This window comes from Amblyomma maculatum, chromosome 3 (genome assembly GCF_055883805.1).
Source record: "Amblyomma maculatum isolate TAMU_Amacu chromosome 3, ASM5588380v1, whole genome shotgun sequence".
In the NCBI taxonomy this organism is placed as follows: Eukaryota; Metazoa; Arthropoda; class Arachnida; order Ixodida; family Ixodidae; genus Amblyomma; species Amblyomma maculatum.
Genome location: NC_139346.1, coordinates 104,504,290 through 104,512,297, shown reverse-complemented (window position 1 = coordinate 104,512,297; position 8,008 = coordinate 104,504,290). Strand labels below are relative to the sequence as shown.

Here is an 8,008-nt window from a genome sequence, read left to right as displayed (position 1 = left end):
TTTATTTATTTTATCAAAAATTTATTTTGACATGGCGTAACTGAAATATAAGCATAGTGTGCGCTTAAAATTAAAACAAGCTTCGCCATGGACACAAAATTAAAAAAATTAAAATGCGACGACGCGCTCCCACAACCTGTTTCTTGAGCCCTCGGCTTTCCGGAAGTAAAGGTGGAGATTGAGCAGTTCTTATAAGGCAACATCATGAGTCCTCAGCCGCCAGTATCTTAAAAATATATATATAAAACAAGCGTGCATGGCCTAAACGTACCCCTGACGGAACAGGACCGGCAGAGTAAAGGTTTGAGGCATAGTTTGAATGAGGGCGGGGGAAGAAGGGAGGGAGGGGGGGTTGGGGGAGCCTTGTGCGCACAAATATATATTTATGGCCCAGGCAATAAGTTGAACGAACAAAAAGCTTCGCAACCGCGCCCGGCTAGTTTCCACCGCTGTTCAAATTAAGCGCGCAGGCTGCTAGATCGGTATGTGAAGTCAAAAGCCAAAAGGCAACAGACAAGGTAAAAGGAAAGGAAGGAAGGAAAGAGCAAGGAAAAAGCAAGGAGTTAGAAATAAAAAAAAACAGAAGTTGAAGAAGAAATACTTTTTTTTTGTAACGATATTCATTGCTTCAAGCTTTAGTGCGGTAGGAGATGACGTTTTTTTTTTCTCCTTGTCAAACGCAAAGTCGCCCGGAAGGCAAGATCGGGCAAGACAAGACAAGCTACATGGCACGGAAAACAACAGGCTGCGCGGGAGCGCGTTCGTTGCATGGTTCGTTGTTTGTGGTGCTCATTTCATGATTAGCGCAGACGTATAGCGTGAGTATGTCAACCAATTAAAATGCATGCAGGCTGAAGAGGAGGACTTGCGCTGTCTTTTTAAGATTCTAGAACGCGCCGCGCAACGATGCGCAGAGTATTTTTCTGTATTTTGTCACTTTACACTTGAACATTGTTACAGATTTCTTACACATGATGTCACGAATGCTATGATGCTAAGCCACGCATAGATTCTACGAGTCCTTAACAGGGGCAGCAATTGGATCACAGAAATGATCACCAGGCTGTTGCTATATGCTTTGTTTTCCACCATGATGGCCACTGTTATGGTGACAGTGCAAGCCATCTGTATCAAATGCTTGCTTCTTTCAAGATTGTGGCATTTTGTGTTCTCCTAATCTGCTTTATTCACATGGCTTCTGTGCTCAAGTGCAGCTGTTTTTGTAAAGTTGCACTGTTGAAAAACATGCGACATCCCAGGCTTGCTAGATAAGTGCAGAGGAGATCGTCTTATCTTTGGCAGGGAAACATCCTTAAGGATGAAATCTACAACCCTCGTGGATAGTGTGCCAGTCTCCTTTGTGACAACCTGAGTAGTAGCTCAAAGAAGTCCTTTAATGTCTAGGTGCGGCGGCTCCACTACATTCACCTTGCCCTACAATATGCGAAGATGAAAGTAATGTCATAGCGCATTGTCCACGAATGAAATGTTTGTGCTGCTGGCATGCTTTTTTTGTATCCAACTGCTTCAGAAATGAATTTATGGCGGCTGTCATCCATGCCTTTCTGTTAAATTTGTGCAGGTGTGGCAGTCTTTTCATAATTTTGGAGCATCATGCCTTCTCAAACTTGACGATCGCTAGGGCAGAAAATTTCTTGGAGCCGTCTATTTTTCTGCAAAATAGGGTGGAGATGCGCTACTTGCTCTGCTTGCCACTTTGGCGTCTCTCTCCCTTGAAGGTTAGTGTCTGCTCCCGTTGCATATTGCAGAAAATGCTGGTCTTATTTCATCTTTTTGTATTGACCATAAGTGACTTCGTCCACTTGCCACCAGTTGATGGGTGTGCAGAAGCATTCTCCTTGAGGCAGCGTCTGAACACTATAATGAGGCATTTCTTAGAATGCCTAATCGGACATTGGATGCTTTAAAATCAATTATGTTTCAAAGCAGTGCAACTGTCTCTGCCGTTTCTTTTAAGACGAAACTCTGAGTGGCACTTATTCAACTGTACGTTCAGTGATTCTCGGCATGTTGCTGTTGGCTGCATATGACTTCTCTTTGGCTGGCTGGCTTCTGTACGGCGGAGAAATTTGTGTCACTGGAGCCCCTGAGCACGGGACGCTTCTTCAGGAAAGGGCACAGAAAGAGAGCGTAGAGGACTGTGATTTTTCCTTGCAGGCTTTTTTAATTTGCCTGCCACTCCATGAAAGTTACTTCAGTGGCGGCAAGTTTTCGGACCTTCATAGATTTTATTTTCACGCAAAACTTGCTTGCATTGCATTCAGTGCACGGTCTTTCCTGGCCAAGGTTATTTGTAGCAAAATCTCCAGAATGTCGAGTTCAGCGGCAATGCTCGTCTTTGCTGGGCCCTTTCTCTTCTTGGCTTCTTCAAATTATCGGGGCTTACTGCCGGCAGTTTTAAACTCCGTGCCATGAACGCCTGCCACAGCTGTCGTAACGGCCTTCACTTTGGTAACATGCCGAGTCTTTGGGTTAAGGAAGGACTCAGGCTCTGGAGTTGGGGAAACAAAATTAAGCAGGTTTAAGGCACTCTTAGGAAAACTTATTGACATGGATGCATGCACACAACGGGTTGCTCACGCGTAGTAAAAAAGGCCAGAGCAAATTAGGTAAATAATAATAATATAAAAATAGAAAGCCGGAACAATCCGTGCTCTTTCACCATGTTCTCCTTGCCTGAAAGATCGCACGGCAGCATTTTTACAATATTTTTTACGTCTTCTGCCGTATGCTCCTTTCACACGTCAAAAAGCTACCCTCAGGTGTGCCCCCCCCCCAAAAAAAAAAGAAGTAAAGAACAAAAATTGTTCTATTTGATAGTTTGAGGACAACCTAAACTTTGTCACACAAGATATCTGCAGCACTGCGAAAGGCAGAGGAGACCTTGTAATTGTGCTTCGAAGTGCCTCTCGCCCCTGTGCACTATAATAGAGAATTGTGCTCCTACTGTCACCCCCGCCAATTTGGGGGGTGAGAGGAGCGTAGGAGCACAGTTGCCTATTGTATTGCTCATGATTCTGATTGGACCTGGGTGGCTTTGCCTTTCGTAGTGCTGCAAATATCTTGCGAGACGAAGTATCGCTATAGATTAGCCTAAAGACCCTCCATGACATTTTCCGCCAACCAGGCCTAGCAAGCAGTCGAGCGCATGGACGAGCGTTTAGTAAGGTGACCATGGACTGCCGCCACCGCAGCGACGGCCGCACATTGCGTAGAGCGGTGTTCGGTTTGTTACACGGCATGCGCTGCGCGTAGAACACTGTTCTTCTTTTCTTTTTGTCTTTCTTATGAGCTGGCTGTGGACAGAATTCCGTAGAGAAAATTCTTCCAGCACTTACCTCTTATTGACTGTTCAGGGAGAAGGTCAATTCTTCCCCTTTTCTTAACCTCGACTCTGTGGCTATAACCATGTTGGCCACATCTGGGTGATACGCCTCGACCACTATGACCTTGAGAAGAGTTTCTTTTGTGGTGTCTCTAGGATGAGAGCCCTGAAGTCCAAAGCAAAATATTTTAATCCATGCGGCTCGACACAGTCACTAGCGGAAGCAATGTATGATGGTTTGCAGAAAGCATGAAGAAAAGATTCAATAAATATTGAAGATAGGAAGAAGAGGTAGAGCCTTCGCTTTTGTTTTTATAGCTGTGTGGCGGGCTTCAGACCATGCTACGGGGCTGCAAAGTATAGAGTTCATTAGTGAACCTGTGCATAGCGTATATTTTAAACGGCTTGGTTAGTTTTTATGTGCTTTATTAATATTATTCACATTAGTAAGCAACCTGCTATTTGTGCTTTTTCCACTAGGCTGAAATTCCACACCACATCTTTATCATACTGGAAATGTATTCATCACCATGTGGTGTAAAGGCTACCCTAAAAATATTGCCCAGATACATTCCTTTTTTGAAGCCTCTTGCTGTGTAATGAGCATTTTCTCGTTAGCATTAGGGTGCATGCAGCAATAAGATGGCCTCTACAGTACAAAATATTAGCAGCCACAGTCGTTTTCAATCAAAATTGTCACATGACCTACCACAGCCAACCAGGATGGGCTGCTGTGATAATAGCTGGGAATTCTGCTAGCAGAGGAGACACTGCCTTGTTTTTCTTTTGATTATCATTGAGTTCACACTGGTTGGGGCACTTATTTTATTTTTATTGCGCTGAAAACCTATGCCGCAGCTGCTAGGTGTTGCTTGGCTCATACAATAGTTCTCATGTATAGTTTATGTATGTCGCTGCTTGAAGGCTCTTGCAACCGAAAAGCAGTCACGTCTCCGTCACTGAAAGTTTATAACTATTGTGGCACGTAATTAGCAGATGGCTTTCTTACATGAAATATGACCTTGTAAATACCAAAGGCCAGCTTTTGCAACAGGGTGTCTGCTGATCTTTTTTTTTTTGGCAATCAAAGGTGAGGGCTGAGAAAATTTCAACACGAAACTCCTAGAAAAATGCTCACTGTCTTTTATGAATATAGATTGCTGAATGCATTCACAATTTTTTTTTTCATTAGAGAAGACATGAAAAACTGATTAACTAGACATTAATTTCTTTTGATTTTGCAAAATGCACTTACTCGGTCTTTGTGGGAACACGCAGATCTCAACTATAATCGAGAAGAAACCAAAGCAGGAGCCAAGCCATGTTCACGGATCTACTGCAGGAGGAGCCCTTTGTTCTTGGCTGCCTCTCTGGTTCACCCAGAGTAAGGTGTCCAACTTGTTCTTTTTTTCTTTTTGTGTGTGTGTGTACGTGGGAAGCATTTGTGCTTGCATGTTGTTGACCCAACAGCTGTCCAAGTTGAAGCTCAAGAGGAGATTTCTGTGCTGTGAAATGTGTGGTCTGGGCAACTGCAAACAGAAAAGGGCCTGAATGGAACTCTGCTCATTGCAATCTAGTTTGCAGCCTTTTGATCAGCCTCACAGCTTTAACTGATCTATGGCAAGACTACTGAGTGCAGATAGTAGCAATGTACTGTTTTGCCTAGGGAGAAAAGCATGCACTGCACTTATTAACCACATAGTGCTCAGTATGTATAATTCTAGCCAGCTCAGCCTTGCTGCGGAAATGACTTGTGGCAGTCTAAAACAATATTCAGAGTAGTTTGCTTTATTTTGCCACTTTACACTCGAACATTGTTACAGATGGCTTGCGCATGGTGTCACGAATGCTATGATGCTAAGCCACGCATAGCTTCTACGCTGCCATTCTTAATAGGGGCCGCAAATGGATCACAAAAATGACCACCAGGCTTTTGCCATATGCTTTTGTTTTCCACCATGCTGGTCACTGTGATGATGACAGTGCAAGCCATCTGTAGCAAATGCTTGCTTCTTTCTTCAAGGTTGTGGCACCTTGTGTTCCCCTAATCTGCCTTATTCACATGGCTGATGTGCTCATGCGCACCTCCCTTCGTGAAGCTGCACTGTTTAAAAACAGACGTGACATCCGAGGCTTGCTTGGTAAGTGCAGAGGTGATTCTTCTCGTCAAGAAAACATCCCTAAGGATAAAATTGACAATTCTCGTGGATAGCGGGCCGGTCTCCTTTTTGACAACCTGATTAGTGCCCCAAAGAAGCCTGTTATCCCTTTGTCTCCCAGACTCTACCCCGTCAGAAAGGAAAAAGACGACATACTCTTCTAAGCTTTTACCAGTGGGCCGCTGCTACTTTTTTCTCTCATATACCTGGAACTGGAGCAGGTAACCAGTCTGTGCATCTGCCCTGCACCACACTGTACCCACGTTTTATCAGTTTCAAAGGAAGGTACTGCTTCATGCTTGACCTTCCTTTGAAAACTTTCATGCTTTCATCAGTGCTTTCATCAATTGATTGATGAGATGAAGGAGTGTATTCTTGAAACTTTTGGCTCAGCTTTACAATAAGAGGGCGAGCTTTAGTCAGTCGGTCATAGCCCTCTTCTCTTTTCTTTTTCTTTTCATCTGTCATTCAGATGAAGCGAGTTCATGATTTGTTGGAATCGTTTGCAGGACATCAGCTTTGAAATTTCTTCGCAATTGAAGAGAGGGTCACTGCTCGAATACTGATACAGGCGGTGCCTTGGGCACACGCTCATCAACAGCAGCGCGCCGAAATATGCCCTCTTCTTTTGTTAGGATTTCCCGCTTTCTTGGTTACTTCTCTGCACCGCAGCGATTTGTCTTCTGAACTATGAATTCCATTATCTCATCATCAAAATACAGCGCGAAGGTAGGGTGGCTAGAATGGGGAGGTGTGAAAACCGGCTTCTGAAAGCTGGCCGCAAAACGCGTTCCTGCCGCGCGCGGCGCTGCCGGCGGGGGCGCCGTCGCTTCTCGCGGCATCTGCACTGCTCCAGTAGGGTGGCTCCAAGCTAGCCCGAATGATTTGATCGTGCGAATATTTTTTCACTTAGAAGCAGAAGAGTATTTTTTTACAGGTAGTAGATATGAGATATTTTAATTTGCTATTCTCATTCTTCACAAAACTGCTAGCACAGACAAAGTTGGCAGCGTTTGTGCTAGAATGAATCCACAGAACTGATACAGCGCTGTTTTTGATCTTCACTCTCTGTGGTGCTCCTAATGCGGCCGCTTCTTAAAGGAGTTGGCGCGCGTATGCTTACCAGAATGTCGAATAAAAAAAAATAAAGTGCAGTTCTCATCGGAATTGCCTTGGAGGGCCAGCATGTTGAAGATGACTTTGAATGTGTCGGCCGTGCATCAGTCACAGTATTTTAATGGAGGAAGAGATTAGTGCAATATATGCGCGATGAGATAAAAAAAAAATAGGAAAAATGCAAACTGTTCGTGGTTTAATACAAGTTTATTGCGAACAGCACAGTAACTCAGTAGCATCGCATTTTTACAAAACACAGGGCTTAACTCTCTTTTTGTCATGGACCTCGCGCTCATTCAATCCTTTCAGCAAGAAGTGCGCACTCGTGATGCAATAAAACCTAGCCACCGACATTGTTAGAACAGTGGAATGCACACTACAGCCAATCTGTGGTACATTGGCGGCTAGAAACAAGAAATCCTTTACCACTTTCGCATGAAGCCGTGTAGTACTAAATGCACTCGTTAATCTGTCCTCTAGGGTCTGAATTAGTCTGTACAGACACCTTGATGGGTACAAAAGCCCTCCCATGTCCCATTGCTTGCAAGCTTCTGCTGGCAATTCATGCGGCACACTTTCTTTTGTCACAAGGCAGGTATCCGTGCATGCTTCACAATGAGCTGAAAGGATGCATTTCCTGGCAACATAGCCCGCGATGTTGTAAACAAGGTGGGAATCGCTGTGTTCCTCGACATAATCCACATGGTCTATGGCCACTTCCGCTGCCTTGGCAGGTAGTCCAGGGTCGCCCAAGGCTGTTTCCTCACTTTCTGGAAGCAGCTGCTCCTCCGACAGCAGGGACTCCAAAAGTCCAGGGAACACATTTCCACCCTTGGGGCTTTTCGCTAAGCTGTAAAAGCTTAAGCACCTGCATTTACACAAGCAAATGAGAACAATTAACAATTTAAAAGTATATGCCTGATATTTCAATGGACAGTATTGAAATGCATATTCATACTTGATAATAATGATGAACTGCGAAAGTGTGGGGTGATCATTGGCTCCACTAGCCTGTCTTACAATCCCAAAAGAACACTCCAAGCAGTCTTGACTAAGGCTGGAGGTCATCAAGTACCTAAACCCAACCTTTTCAGTGAGGTACTTCAATATGTCCTTAATGGAATGAATGGTGACACGCAGACCTTCTGATGTGCTCTTGCTTAAGAAGCCAAGCCCTCTTGCATAGGCCTCCCATTGATCTAAAAATTCTAACAGGCCATCAAGTGCAGCTTCTTTAGCGCTTCCACATCTGAAAAAAAAAAGTTATCAGCAGCACATAGAAACGAGCTCAGTTGCTGTGTGCATACCTCAAAGCTTCTGCTGGAAATCGTGATGTCATGGCTTCAATTGCTTGAGCCATTATGTTAATTAACGCCCTTGTTGGTTC

At 44.3% G+C, this 8,008-nt stretch overlaps 1 long non-coding RNA gene across 7 annotated transcripts in view; it reads left to right on the top strand.

Moving 5' to 3' along the window:
* The first annotated feature begins 648 nt into the window (after nucleotides 1-648).
* The window catches only part of LOC146195468 (uncharacterized), a 122,046-nt gene continuing 114,686 nt past the window's right edge, over nucleotides 649-8,008 (top strand). For 2 of the 7 annotated variants that reach the window (XR_014706016.1, XR_014706020.1), the window contains exons 1-2: nucleotides 649-771; nucleotides 4,625-4,730. This is a non-coding gene — a long non-coding RNA (uncharacterized LOC146195468). Of the gene's footprint in view, nucleotides 819-4,624; nucleotides 8,004-8,008 lie in introns of those variants that run through there. The other 5 variants (XR_014706021.1, XR_014706018.1, XR_014706019.1 and 2 more) reach the window with 4 other exon arrangements.